At 34.2% G+C, this 16147-nt stretch overlaps 1 long non-coding RNA gene and 1 pseudogene across 2 annotated transcripts; both read right to left on the bottom strand.

The window, feature by feature from the left end:
• Positions 1 to 7400: 7400 nt before the first annotated feature.
• Positions 7401 to 14735, bottom strand: LOC146955777 (uncharacterized). Its single transcript, XR_015017821.1, has 3 exons — positions 14627 to 14735; positions 14439 to 14507; positions 7401 to 7735 (listed from the first exon to the last, which is right to left on the bottom strand). It is a non-coding gene; the product is annotated as an uncharacterized LOC146955777 (long non-coding RNA).
• On the bottom strand, positions 8405 to 14442 carry LOC146955778 (uncharacterized; annotated as a pseudogene). The gene is made up of 4 exons (XR_015025020.1): positions 9848 to 14442; positions 9445 to 9759; positions 9264 to 9363; positions 8405 to 9187 (listed from the first exon to the last, which is right to left on the bottom strand). The product of XR_015025020.1 is annotated as an uncharacterized LOC146955778 (transcript).
• Positions 14736 to 16147: the final 1412 nt, after the last annotated feature.

Below are 16147 nucleotides of genomic sequence, written 5' to 3'. Positions count from 1 at the left end.
TCAACAACGACCTTTCTGAATCCACACTCCGTCGCTAGTTGCATGGCTTTGAGCATAGCACAGGCTTCAGCAAGCACCGTATCTTCATTACCAGGAATCCTCCAAGTAGCTGAAGCCATTACCAGACCTTCTTCATTTCGGATAATGGCGCCGAGACCCCAAAACCCTGGGTATTTCATGCTCGCGTCACAGTTAACTTTGACAAAGTCTGGATCCGGTTTGATCCATCTCGAGGAGCGAGTAGAGGTTCCTGCTTTGTGAGTTCCAGCTTTGTGATTTCTGTAGTCAAAAGGTGTCACGCTTGAGGGGGCAGGGAGGTTCGCGTTGCTGAACTCAACAACACTGTTCATTGCGCGACGAATAATCTCATCTTCAGGTATCATTTGATTTTCAAAAATACAAAGGTTTCTAGCAAACCAGATAGAGTTGAGTATAGCAGCCACTGTAATGATTATCTGTGCATCTTTGTTTAAGATTATATCAAACAACCATTCTTCCAATGTTGTTTCAGGAAATTCTGGAAATTTAATAGTGAGAGTAGAGCCAAACCAGACTTTAATAATGTTTGGACAGGACACAAAAGCGTGAGTGGTTGTTTCCACTTTGTTGTTGCATCTAGGACATAGGAGAGAGCATGGGTGCCCCCTTTTGCTGAGTTCACTTCTGACAGGTAGTGAATTTTGTAATATCCTCCAGAGAATTGATTTATGCCTAGGAATAGTATTTAGACCCCATATCTTTTTCCAAATAGGATGTGCAGTCGAACTGGTAGATGGGTTGGTGTTTGGTGGAGACTGCCATTCCTTGATAGCCCTATATCCACTCTTGACAGAATAAATACCATTAGTTTCAAAAGTCCACATTAATTCATCTTTGATGTGTCTGTTGATAAGAGGGATTTGTTCAATATGTTCCCTGTCAATGGGAAGGAACTGAGATTGGAGAAGGGCAGAATTCCATCCATAGGGTTCCTGTAGAATAAGGTCTTGTACTCTACTAATTTGGGGGTTAGCTTCTATAGGAGTGAATACTTTTAACTCTTTATGGCTAGGAATCCAATTATCTCCCCAAACCTTAGTAGTACTGCCATTTCCAATTTTCCAGCAGCTACCTTTGTTGATAACCCAAATAGAAGATTGGATGCTCCTCCAAGCAAAGCTAGGATTGCACCCTATTTGAGCCTGTAAGACATCTGTTTGGGGGAAATATTTAGCCTTAAAGCACCTAGCAATGAGAGAGGAAGGATTTATGTGGAATCTCCAAGCCTGTTTGGCTAGCATGGCCAGGTTGAACTCTCTGAGGGTTTTGAATCCCAAACTTTATTTTTGTTCTTCTAAACTTCGTACCACTTTATTTTTGTTGACTTTGATTTGGTCTCCCAAACTTTATTCTTCTTCTTTTTCTTTATCTTTTAATAATATTTAGGAGTTGTTGCAAATAGTTGTTGAAATTGAAATTATGAGTTGCCAACATAGTTGGAGCATAATTTTTCATAATAATATATTTGTATGCTCTCACTTTATTAAAAAAATTAAACAACTTTTCAAAAGAGAAGTAAAAACAATGTTAAAAATTTATAGTTTTACACAAAAGTTATGGAAAAAAAACACTTAATAATTATTTATCCAACTATACCATTGGAAGTTATATAAATTCACTTGAAACTCAAACAAATTGTTTTAGTCTCAAATTGCATTCACCTAAATACAAACTATAAAGCCAATTGTTTGTTTTCTTTTCTTAATATTTGGTATGAAAACCCTAGTTGGTAATTTAAATATCAAGAATTGTGATAAAAAAAAAAAAAAAAAAAACAAGCAAGTGGTTGCTACACCACATGGCACATGGCACGGACCTAACTTTGTGGGAAAGAGATGGCTGGCCGTGAAGTTTGTCTTTAAAGCCAAGAGAAAGAATTGTACTTGGAAAGAAACAAGAACAAGAACTTTGTTAGTTTTCTACTAGGAAAGCAACTAAACCTAAAAGGGCTCAAAATATATACTTAATTCGTGTCCAATTTGCCACCACTTTTTAGTTTGATCAGAGCCTTTTTAGTTTCCTCGTCATTATATTTTATGGTCCAAATTTTAGATGCATAAGTCTCAAGTGTATACTAAAGATTTCTCATGTAAATGTCATTTGAAATGTGAACTAAAGTGTGGTCCTTCATATTCTTGTATTATTTCCATCCGTACATGGTTGATGTGCCTCTTTCATTCGCCTACTTATATGTGCTTGAATAATTTAATGACTCAAATTTACCAATTAAAATATTATTAATCAATTAAATTAAAGAACATACAATCAATTTAATCCATCAATCAAAATGTCTATTTATAATAAACATATGTCAAAATTATTGTAAAATATGAATATTGATTTGAACAATCTCTTGATGCATCAATTAAGTATAAAATACTACTGCGAAGCTAAACTTGGTTAAACTAATAAATTGGCTGACATTGTTTAATTTGGAAGAACCAAATTACTATTTCGTATTTCTTTTTTTTTGAGGGATACTGTTTCGTAAAATTGATTACTAACTTTGACATTTTTTTACAATACAAAATTGACATAATCGTACAAATTGAAGGAGTAAAATGTTAATTTAGACTAGATTTAACGAAAAGAGAGTTATATACATGATGAATACATGATAAAGGGAGAGAAATAGAAAGAAAAAAAAAAAATGTTAACATGTGCTTTAAGGATATATGTTAGTATTCAAAAAAAATAGAAATTATGTTCGTATTTACAAGAGACATTCATCTAAATAAAAGTTGATGTATTTGATTTTAAATTTGAATCAGATACATCAACTTTTATGGACTCAAATATCTATTATAAATTGGATCGGAGGAGTTTTAGAAAGCGTAAATTTATTATTATTATTTTTAGTAATTTTAAATATTTGTATAACCCTTAATATGTGTCGTTAAATGTGTGGAAACCATTGTTGTTTTAATTTATTTATGAGAAATGTTAACGAATGTCTCGAACACTCTTTAAGGACCACAAATAGTAAGTATTTATAAAAATTTGTATAATTAATGTATTAGAAATCGAAATATTTAACATTTTAAAATAATAGTAATTGTTTATTTTAGAATGCTTGAAGAGTATCCTGTATGCAATCCTTAACAAAACCTTTTATTTATTTATCCCCTAAAAAAAATTATTGTTTTATTTTGTTTACGGTGACAAGAAACATGTGCAGTGATGTCTACGTATGGAATTGGTGTCCCAGAGCCACCGACAGAATCCAAAGCTTTGATTACATTCAAAATGTGCGGCGTCATTAATCATTAACCAAGTTTCCGTCCATACTGTTTGAGTACTACTAGTATTTTAACATGGCAAAAAATAAAAAGTCAAAAGATTCTTAATCTACTAAACCTTTTATCTCAAACTTCTTATAGAAGATATTCTTAATCTACTAAACCTTTCGAATTGGTGTGTAATTTAGCATTGCTTCATATAGGTCTACTCATGTCTAAATTTATTTTCTTAAAAGAGATTTGATGTTTCTTTCTTCCTAGTTTCAGTTAATCTTGATTGTAAGTTGTAACTTTCTGCATGTATTTCTGGTGCTAAATTGTAATTGTGTTCTCAACTCTCTTTTAGTTTGTTAATTTATCTCTCTAATTAGACGGTTAAGTAGCTCAATTGATTCGAACTACGAGTTAATGAGATAGAAGTCATGAGTTCAAATTCAGATGAAGGAAAATTAAAAAAAAAACTAACAACTCGTTATTAACATTAATCATTTAAAAAGTTTAATCCCCCTCATTATCTAAAAGAAAAAAGGAAAATTATTTATTTTGATGTGAACTTGAATTACAAATGTGTTTTTCTTTCACAAAGTATAACTAGATTACAATCTTTTATTAGTATACAACATTTCAAAATTACCTAACACGACTAATCCAACATCACATAAGTAAATGAAAGAAACTTTACAAAGTAATGTGAAAATTAAAACACGAGGAGTTGAACCAAGACACGTTTATTTTGAGGTGCTTATGAGCAATTAAAGGGGCTTAAAGAGCAATTATCTAGCTTGGGTAATGATATTCCGATTCGAGATTTGTAATCTTAGATATAGCCCAAACAACTTAATTTAGAGTGTTTCTTTTTCCACCATACGATTTCTCGTGCACTTTACGATTTTTAGATTATATACCGAAAATCGAAATACACCCTCCAAAACACATTAAAACACCCTCCAAAATCTTTTGTTTTTATCGGGTTTTGTAATCCGAATAAGGTACACGAGAAGGTTAGAGGGTGAAAAAAGAAACAGTTTTAAGTTATACTTTGTAAAATTAAAAATAATGTGAAAATGTGTGTTGGTTGGGAGTTGAACCAAGACACACCCCTTACCATTGAACCATGGCAATGGTTATGAATAAATTTGAACAGTATTGGTATATATACTTGTCCGTGGACATGCTATTATCTCCCGATCCAATTATTGATTTGTAACTCCCGATCACAAGCGAACATGAATTAGGATACAATATGAGCTTTTTTTGGAAATTCAAGGTGCTTGTGACTTGTGAGCAACTTGAGGGGCTTAAAGAGAAATTTTCCCATTGTTAGAAGGACCAGAGAGAATAGGCCCATGGTTTATGGATACAAGCAAGTCCAACCTCCCCTCCATTTTTCTAATTTTACCTCCATTTTTCATGTGTGCCTTTCATGCATTCACATGGACGTAAAACAATTATCACCATTCTTCATATGGACAGTGAATTAATGCAAAAGAATACCTACGTAACACAATTAAAACTAATCGACCATGTCAGCTTTAAATAATTCCATGTACTTTAAAATTTCGGTCACAATGGATGTTAGTATGTTGTATCCAATGTTTTTAAAACCAGACGGGAGATCAAACCGTTGCGATCTATGGTTTTCGGTTCAATCGGTCTGACCGTTATAGAACCGGTTGCAACCTCTGGTTCTCAGTTCAATCGGTCTAATCGTTATAGAACCGGTTGAACTGGATACTAAATATATAAGTAAATTATAGAGCTATATTCACTCAAGTAAAAAAAAAACTTACAAAATTCTATTAATTTTATTATTTTAATGCAAAACAATTTACTTTTTTTTTGGTCAGGTAGCCTAGTGGCTAGAATTCAACTTATAAGGTGAATAAGTGGGGTGTCCGGAGTTCGAACCCCGGCCCCTGCATATAATAATGCATTGTCCTACCAACTGAGCTATGCTCACGGGACAACAATTTACTTTTTATGGATGTTGTTAGTCCACACTTTCGTAAAACAAAGTTAATAGCCCACTTAGTTAGAAAAATGCTCATCTCCCAACAAGATTTGCTCACTCCCAACCAAACTTCTGAAAATAGCCTCGACATGAGTTAAGTCACGCATGAGTTAAACGTAGCGTGACTTAATTCACGCAGTGTGAGTTAAGTCACGCATGAGTTAAACGCAGAGTGACTTAACTCACTCAGAGTGACTTAAAACCACAATCAAGCCTTATCCCACTGAGTGGAGTCGACTACATGAATTAAATGATGTCGTAGTGTTCTAGAAAAAAATCATGTCTTTCTTCAACTCAATTATCTCTAGATCCTTCCTAGTAGTTTCTTTTATAGTTCTTCTAGCTCTACCCCTACGTCAAGTGATCCGACTCCACTCCATTTGTTCTACTTTTCTTACTATAGAATTCACGTGTCTTCTCTACATGCCAAAATCACATAAGTCTAATTTCTACCATTTTTTCTGCTATAGGTGCTACTGCTACCCCAAATCTCTCTCTAATGTTGTCATTTCTAATTCTATCCAACTTTATCTTACCACACATCCAACACAACATCTACATCTCTGCTACACTTATTTTATGTTCGTGTTTATTCTTTACCGTCCAACACTCGATCTCGTACAACATCGTCGGTTTTATCGCTTTCGATAAAAAATTTCCTTGAACTTAAGCGGTATTTTCTCGTCACGTGAAACACATGAGGCACTCCTACATTTCAGCCACCCAACTTGGATTCGATGGGTTACACCTCCTTCTACTTCTCCATCATTTTGTACTATAGCCCAAGCTATTTAAACCGTGTAACGTGTGGTATGATATGGTCTCCAACTTTCACCTCTATGCAGAAACACTTCGTCTTTTGCTAAAATTACATTCCATATATTTTTTCTTGCTTCTACACAAATGAAAGCCATATGTTTCTAAGGCTTGTCTCCAAGTATCAAACCTCTCATTTAATTCTTCCTTCGACTCTTCGAGTAGGACCGTATCATCTATAATTTCGTTATTGTGTGTGCCTTTGATTGTGTGGTGAACTTATTTTCGTTTGTGCGTAATTTCTCATTGAAGAACATTTATGAAGTAGTGTTGAAGATGTGTTTATTCCTTCATGAAGATTTAAAGATGATTTTTAAGTAAGTTTATTTTTTGTATCCCTCCTGCATACATTGATTTTCTAGTCAAATATTATTTTAGCCAAAATTTGGTAAAAGGGGAGATTGTTGGGTTTTTATTTATGTGTTGGCTGCATTTTGTTAAAATAAGAAGTTCTAGTGATATGTTGTACCAGATGTCCTAAAAATGTAAGTACGACATCTTAGCTTAAGGTTGAGTACTTTATTTCGCTTTCTTGGAAGATTGTGTTTTTGCGTGAGATCACTGAAGATTCTTTTGAAGATTTGATTCATGTAAATTGGGGGTCCAAGAGGCGTGTGTTTTAAGAAGCTGCTCATATCGGTTTAAGCTATGTCGTGTTTTTGAAGTTAATGTTCTAAACATTTTAGGAAACACTACTAGAAAAACGCAAATTAGAGAGGGTAGAAATCCGTCACTAAACTACCATAATTCCCTCACTAACGAATTTAGTGAGGGATTTTGTGACGACCGGTAATCCCTTAAGAATATTGGCCTTGCTAAATTTTTGGGAGGGATTTTGGTTTCCGTCCCTAATTGACACGGATAACATCCCTCACTAATCATATAATTCCGTCACTATATATGCACCAGAAAACTTTGACAAATCCGTCAGTAATTAGTGAGGGATTCTTGTTCCCTCTCTAATAGTGAGGGACTATTCCATCATTTTTTACCATTATTTCCGTCACTAATTAATGACGGATTGGTTTTCCCTTTCAAATTTTGAAGGCATAAATTGTGATGAAATTGAAATCCCTCACAAACTACAAGTTTAGTGAGAAATTTATTTCCCTCACTAATTCAAACAGAAATTTGCATCAGAAGATTAATGTTCCATTTCAAACCAGATTTCATTAATTAATTATATTAATATCGTATATGCATTTACTATATTAAACCATATTGAACTTGTTGGAAATTACAAGTATATAAAACAAAAAACACTTCATAAATTGTCTTCATACCCAACATATACATTCATCACCATAAAAGTCATAAGGAAACTCTCAATAAGTTTACAACCATTGTTCAACTCTCAAAATACATAAGAGTCACAAGGAAACCCTCAAAAATCAGTTTCATAAGAAACGCTTAAACATTTTTAACGGTACTAGAAGTAGCACGTTAACTAAGTTTGCAACCAAGCTATCAAAATAACCATATATTATACATATTATATATCTATATATCAAGTAGATGGAGGTGGAGGTGGATGTAGATGACCTTGAGAAACCATTTCCATCAATTTAGCCATTTGCTCCCTAAGAAAACGTGAATCTTCCTGTGATGCACGAATCAACTCCACATGAGCCTTTAATACATGAATAATTCGAAGTAAGTATATGAAATATTTTGATAACTATTTCCCCTGGTCTTAAACAGAGTACTTTGTCACCTGATAACTATATGAAATGTTGGCCTAAAACCTTATCTAAAAACAATGTTGTTGATTTTTACCCGGTATATTGTCCTAAAAACTTATGATGTGTTCACTGCTTACCTATATCAGTTTCCCAGAAGCATCAAACAAACTAACATTCTAATATATCTTCCTGTCAAGACAATTCATTATTTTTCTCAATCTGCTTCTTAAATATGGACATGTTTCATATGGAGTTCTTTATGTCAAAATAATAATGGAAGCAAAAAAAAAGAAAATTGAAATGGTAGTGCTCAGTCTAAGTCATAGGTACATCTATATTATTTCTTAATATGTGCTTAACAATTAGCATCAGTGCATAACCTCCATAAAAATAGCATCAGTGAACAATTATTTCAATGCAGAACTATTAAAACAATTAAAAATAACATCAGTTCTTAACAATTAGCATCAGTGCAGAACCTCCATATGATAGTTCAACTACTTTAAAAATAGACTAAATATTCATCAAGTTCAATAAGGTCATGAAGTAATAACTTACAGCAATATCCTTTAATTTTGAGGAAACCCACTTGCTTGGATCAATGACTTAGTTTGAATCTATATCTTCATACATATCTTCATCTTCCTCCCTTTCATCTTCATCTTCCTCCTCCCCCCCTCATATTCATCTTCCTCCTCCTCCCCTTCATATTCATCTTCCTCCTCCTCCTCCTCCTCCTCCTCCTCCTCCTTATCCCCAACAATGGGTTTGGCACTTCTCCTCAACAAAGAGTTTGGCACTTCTTCGGCTACACCATTAATGTCAACAAGACATTGCTGAAAATCATCATTTGAAACAACTATAGGTAGTGTATTAACATCATCATCTTGATATGCATCTGTTGTTTGCTGTTTTTTTTCCACAGTTTGAATGTTACTGCGGGCCTTGGTTTTTATGACACCTAGCCAGCCTTGTTGCCCTTCAGGAAAAGATGTAAAGTAAACTTGATCCGCTTGTTGGGCTAATATAAAAGGATCATAATTTTGATATTTCCTAGATTTTTTTATTTCAACATTGCCATAGTTATCCGTCTTGGTCCCTTGAGAGCTCGGATCAAACCAATCACATTGAAATAAAACCACCTTCTTTGTAGGGTGACCGGTGTACTCTAATTCGACAATGTCAGTCAAAACACCATAGTAATCATTTTCTAAAGAATCTAATTGCCCTCCCCGAACACATACATTGCAATTGGTTGTACTCATCCCTTCATTTCGAGATTTTGTCGCAAACTTGTAGCCATTAATAACATAACTATGCCACTTGATAACATTTCTAAGAGGGCCCCATGCCAAACTTGTTAACAGCACATCATTTATCTCATTCCTTGAATCAAGCACCTACGTTAGGCAAAATATTGTAAATTCAACCTAATAAATTGGGTACTATAATTTTAAACTATGGAGATTCACGTACATGTGTTTTGAACCACATTGGAAATGTTGCGGAAATTTGTTTGTCCAAATCTGGTTCACTCAACTCGGGGTCTAGTTCTCGTAACAAATCGGAGTACATGCTGCACATGTAAAATATCCATTAAATTTGACTTCATAAACAATTAATACATGTGTGCAAATTTAAACTATGGAATACTTACTTCAGGAAAGGCACCACCTCAGGACAATTTAAAAGCACATAAAGATGTGCAGCTTTCATTTCCCTATCAGTCAAATTAGAATTAGTACGTTTTCCAAAAGGACGACCCGGATAGTTAAAGATTGACAATGTAGGATTCACTGAAAAATCTTCTCCTCCATCATCGTTCCGCGGCACTCTTGTTCTCCTCGATGGAATATCAGCGGGATGATAATAGGAACCTAATGTAGACATCTCCTCTAGTAAATATTCTTTGGCAATCGAACCTTCCACATAAGCTTGATTTGTTACCTTCTGTTTTAAAGTTCGTATGAACCTATAGACAAAATTAAGATTAAGCTTAGATAAATGAAGAAATAACTAAGAAAACTAACCAAAAGAGTATATAAGGTTAAACAATTAACCTTTCAAATGGATACATCCATCTATACTGCACGGGACCACCAACTCTTGCTTCATAAGCTAAATGAATAGGAAGATGTTCCATTGAGTCAAAAAAGCTTGGAGGAAATATTTGTTCTAATTTGCACATAATGATTGCGATGTTTTCCTCCAAACTACGCAATTTATCTTCACTCAACACTGATGATGTGATTTCTCTAAAAAATTGGCTGAATTCGGTAAGTGTATTCAAAATAGGTTTGGGTAAGGCTTTAAATGCTAATGGTATCAAACGCTGCATGAATACATGGCAGTCATGACTCTTCATGCCAGACAACTTTGCTTCCTTGAAGTCAACACATCTACTCAAATTTGAAACATAGCCATCTGGAAGCTTAAGGTTTGTAACCCATTCACATACAGCTGTTCTTTGTTGCTTGGTTAATGTATACTGTGCCTTTGGTTTTACAAAGTTACCATTCCTACCAGGTTTAAGCTCTAGGCCCTTACGCTTACAATGTGCTTCTAAGTCCTTCCTAGATTTGTAAGTATCTTTTGTCTTGCCTTTGGTATCCATTACTGTGAACAAAATATTAAGAAACACATTTCTCTCAATGTGCATTACATCAAGATTATGTGGGAGAAGATGAGTTTTCCAATATGGAAGTTCCCAAAATATACTCCGTTTTGTCCAATGATGCTCTTTCCCATAGCCTGGTGGTTTACATTCTTGGGATTCCTCCGCACTTGGTATATTTCTAACACTTTCCCAAACTTCTTCACCACTCATCCTTCGTGGAGGAATTGACGTCTCAACTTTATCTTTTGTAAATGCAGTCTTATTCCTTCTAAATGGATGATTTTGTGGTAAGAATTGTCTACTACAATCAAACCACGAGGTCTTTTTACTAGTATCTAGGGTAAATGCCTTAGAGTGCTGCTTCATGCAAATTGGGCAAGCTAGTTTTCCTTTTGTCATCCAACCACTTAACATCCCATAGGCTGGGAAGTCATTAATTGTCCACATTACAGCAGCCTTCATCAAAAAGTTTTGCTTCAAGGACACGTCATAAGTCATAACCCCATCCTCCCATAACATTTTCAATTCATCTATTAAGGGACGCAAATACACATCAATGTTTCTCTTTGGGTCGTCCGGGCCAGGAATTATAATGGTCAAGTACATAAATTCCCTTCTCATACACATCCATGGGGGCAAATTATAAGGGGTAACAATCACGGGCCAACAAGAATACTTTCGGCCTGATATGTCAAATGGAGCAAAGCCATCTGAACACAAACCTAATCTAACATTTCGAGGATCTCGAGCAAAGTCAGGCCATTTTTCATCAAAGTGTTTCCAGGCTTCTGCATCTGAAGGATGAGACAAAGAACCGTTCTCCCGAGGTTTATCACGATGCCATGTCATTTCACCAGCTGTTTGTATGGAGGAATACAATCTTTGTAGTCGCGGAACAAGCGGAAAGTACCACATATGTTTTTTTGGTACTAATTTATCCTTTCCCTGCTTTTTAACATGCCTATACCGCTCCTCTCCACACATTTTACAACTTTGGAGTGCAACATTCTCTTTATAATACAGCATACATCCTTTTGGACAACATTCAATCTTCATACTTGACAACCCTAGTTCAGCAACCGTCTTCTTTGCTTGATAAAATTTTTTTGGCATGCGGTTATTATCTGGCAATGCATTTCCCATAAATTGCATCAATGCATTAAAACAACCCTCGGAAAAACCATAGTCTGCTTTCAAATTTAATGCTGTTAAAGAAGCTGACAACACGGAATATCTATCACAACCATCCCATAAAGGAGATTGTGCGGCCTTCAACAATTAAAAGAATCCTTGAGCTTCTTCGTTAGGAGATTCTTCCATTAGGTCTCTTTCGTCTTCACCTTGTTGATCCAGATAGTTACCAATGTCTGGTCCCGCGGCATCCATTACTAACTGCTCATAATTGTCAAACATTTCCCTTTGACCTCTACTTGCATAATAAGAGTGATTAACAGCCACTTGCGGAATCGGGGGAATTTCCTCACCATGGTTCGTCCAATGATAATAATTACTCATGAATCCCTTCAAACATAGATGTGTCCTCACAGTTGCTGGACTTTCATGTTTCATACACTTGCAAATATTACATGGGCATCTAATATCCCCTCCTCCAATGTTATCTTTATCTTGTTCCAAAGCAAACTTAATAAACTCCAGAACTCCAGTATTAAATTCTGCAGTAATGTTCTTGTAACAATCAACTCTGTTATACATCCACTTTCTATTTTCCGGTACTTCCATTGCTGCATTATTTACGAGATAAAGCATTAGTCGTAGGTCATATATCGCTTTAAATTTTAACATCAAGCAATAGTAAACTAAATTACCCTCTAAATTATCCTCTAAATTACCCCATAACAGATGTATCATTCACAATAGAAAGAAAAAAAATTCTAAAAAATAAACATATCAAACACAAATGAATCCTTCACAACTATAGCTGAACAATCCCAAAATGTCCAATAACAATCCCCTACCCCCAACAGAAAAAACAGCAGCCCCTATAGCAGCAAAAACTAACGACAACAGCAGCAGCACATTTTGCAGTTGCGACACATTTAGCATATATAAACGCACAAACATACAACGTGTTCTACATCAAATTAAATCAATGCAAAATGGCCAATATGTGTTCATTATCTTTTAATCAATCAATATGTTTTCAGAGCAAAAAAAAGATCACAGGGTCAGAGTAATGAAAAGTATATGATACTACTTGAAAAGAAATGTTGTTGACAGAAATGTGCTAAGCTATAAACAAGGGAATATTCCACTAAAGAGGTACTAACTGCTAAGCTAAGCTAAAAAAAAAATTGTTAACATTTCACCCTTTGTTAATTATTTTTAGAAGACACGAAAAGTTAAAAAAATTGCAAAACCCAACAGCCTTTTTTTTTTGTACTAGTAATCTTAACTATTGTGCACAAGATAGAGAAAAAGAAAGTTTCATATATGATTTTATTTATAGAATACAAAACGTGCATGGAAAGTAGTAAATTAATGCATGGCAATAAACACAAAGTTTCATTAGAAAAGTCTAGTTGGAACTAGTTTATGAAAAATTAGTAAGTGCTAAAAACTATGATGCTAAAAATACTCTCTTTTTTCTTATACTTTGTGACAACAACCTGTCATCACATGAACTATCAATGATCTATGTATTAAGGGTGGGAAAACCCTGATGCCTCAATTGAAAAATGTTGTTGTATAAATAAAATTGTTATTCTACTAGTCAGAAGATGCTTGTATTCTTATATTCTCTGAAGTTGCATTATAGGAAATTGCATCAAACGTATACTGATATCATAGGGATGCTGAAAATTAATCTAAAATGTCAGGCTTCATAAAAAAATTATGTCCTAATGTAATTTTTTTAAATATAGAAGTAATGTTTTATTCTTTTCTTTCGTAACTCATCAATGCTTTGACAGAAGCTAGAACAGTTTATGATTACTTACTTAATATGTATGATTCTGACATTACAAGAATATTAGATTGAATGTGATTGAATAATGTTTGCACAAACACTAGTGTTTTGATTGAATGTGAATAGAACAGTTTGCACAAACACTAGTGTTTAGAACCGTTTATGATTACTTACTTAATAATGTTTGCACAAACACTAGTACTTTATGATGTAGACATGTAGAATATAGATTGAATGTGATTCTGACCAAATAATTTTAACCATTTATAGTGTTTTGATTCTCTTCGAAGCTTGGAGTCATTAAATCTGAACGTCTGCCAAAAAATATCGGACACAGGAATTGAAGCAATAACCAGTTGTTGTCCTCAGCTAAAAACATTTTCCATAATAAGTAACAAATTTTCTTATAAAATTGAAAAATAAGTTAAGGTACCCTCACAATCAATAAGTTGGGAAACTGCACTGCTACAACAGCCTTCTAAAGTTGTAGACAGAGCTGGAATTTAACTTTATCTTTTGTTAAGCATTAAAAATTTATGAACTTGGTAGTGTCCTGTAGTTGAATTTTGCTTCTCTATATGAAAATGAAGGATGATTTAACAGGGGATATTAAAAGTGAGATTGAAATGAATGATTTGAGGATGAAAGACCTCATTGTTCATTGACACGCAACAATGCTAACAATGGTGCCCAAGTCCAACCAACATAAACCAACAAAAGTAGGACATACTAGCTGAGGCAAAAATCCAACAAGACACGCAACCGTAACCATAAAGACACAACATTCACCAACATCAAAAGGCAACAATAAAGCAAAAAAAGCTAAACAAACTAAAAAAAACTGCTAACTGTCATACAACCATTGTGCAACCAAGGATAATAAATTGTAACCTAACAGCATACAAAACCAATACTAGCACAAGCCTAGGAACTGAAGGATGGCTGAAAAACAGAAAATCCAACACGAATTCATTGAAAAACAAGTCTTATACAACCAATATTCAACAAAATCAAAAGTTAAATAATCTCAGTCTTCAACAACAATCATTCAAAATACAAAATTAAAAATTAAAATTAATAACAAACATAATTAAGGGTTTGGATTCACCTGTTTCAGAGAATGTGTGTGAGCAAGTTCACTGATTCACTTTTGGATTCAGAAAGGAAAGTGAGTTCACTGTTACCGCCACAAAACCCAAAACAAATTACAATAAAATATAAAAAATAAAAAAATAAATTAAATTCTATGATTGAGAGAGAGAGAGAGACACACAGAGAGAGAGAGAGAGGGGTTACCACGAGTGTGAGTTCATCGATGAGAAGGAAAGATTTCAGAGAAAAGAATTCTGAGAGATTCGGTGAGATTCAGCGAGATTCGGTGAGATTCAACGACATTAGGTGAGATTCAGCGAGATTTTTGGTTTACGATTCTGGGAGAACGAACGAAGGAAGGATTCTGAGATTAAGTGAAGATTCAATGAGTTTGGGGGAAAATTTTGGAACGAGAGGGAGTATTAAGTGATTTTGGTACTGTGTTCATCTTTGTGGGTTCAATGAATTTGAGAGAACATTCTAATTTTGGGTTCTAAATTTGGAGCCAAATTTTGGGGGAAAATGTTATTTTAGGGTTTGTGAAAAAAAAAGAGGGGGAATGTTTTAGTATAAGAGAGGGAAAGCCAAAACGTGAAACAATTGGGGGGAATAATTCACTTTGTTTGTGAAGGATTAATTTCATCACCAACTATATAATTGACATTAGTGATGATTTTAGTGAGGGAATCATTAGAGAGGGATCATGTCCCTGTCAAATTCCTTAACAAGAATTTAAAACGTCAATTTTCCAAGGGATTTAGTGACGGATGTTTTGTGGGGGATATTTTGTGAGGGATGTTTAAACCATTCCCTCACTAATAATTGCCAATTAAACATTTGTATTTAATACTAAAATCCGTCCCTAATTCCGTCACAATTAGTTACGGATTTTTGTCCCTCCCTAAAATCCCTCTCTAATTCGCGTTTTTTTAGTAGTGAAATGATATATTTGCTCATAGAAGAATATGAAGAACGAATATACGTTTTAGTCTGCTGATTTGTTTAGCCCGATTGAAGAAAAGTCCGTTCTTACTCTGGCTATATAAATGAAGACTCAAACCTTGTGAAGACTAATCGAAGCCGTCATATTTTGCGAAAAGAGTCTTAGGGATACTTTACTTTAATTGTTGTTTATTGTTTATTTTGCTATAGTGTCATATCTGTTGTCTAGGACATCAGTATTGTTGAACCTGTTGTCCAGGACAGGGACGGAGCTTAGTACAAATGAAAAGGGGCAGCCGCCACACATGAAATACATAGGACCCCTATAGTACCCATATGCATACTCCCTCCGTTTCTAAATATAAGCAAAATTTACTTTTTAGGTTCATTCATTTAATGATGTATGTGATCCATAATATAAACCACATACATCATTAAATGAATAAACCTAAAAAGTTAATTTTGCTTGTATTTAAAAACATAGGAAGTATTAACGTTCACCACCCATGATTTCATATTCACTTGGTTCACTTATACTAAATTTTATTTTATTTTAATTAAAGGTCCACTCATATTCTCCTTTTTTGACCAGCCACTCATATTTTTTTATAATAAAAAAATATAGCATATTAAATTAATTAAGTTATTAAGTTCTATTCGTATTCTCAAGTAGAAGCCAGCCATCAACGTTTGGGTCTTTGAAAAATTAGGGGTGATAGAGATACCCTAGATCATACATTCAAGAACAATTACACTCTAAAGTTCCAATAGTAGATGTCTACA

This window comes from Medicago sativa, chromosome 1, assembly GCF_051527215.1.
Source record: "Medicago sativa cultivar Bolivia chromosome 1, Bolivia_mono, whole genome shotgun sequence".
NCBI classification, from domain to species: domain Eukaryota; kingdom Viridiplantae; phylum Streptophyta; class Magnoliopsida; order Fabales; family Fabaceae; genus Medicago; species Medicago sativa.
The sequence above is the reverse complement of the archived record's forward strand: the minus strand, read 5'-3'. Positions and strand labels throughout refer to the sequence as shown.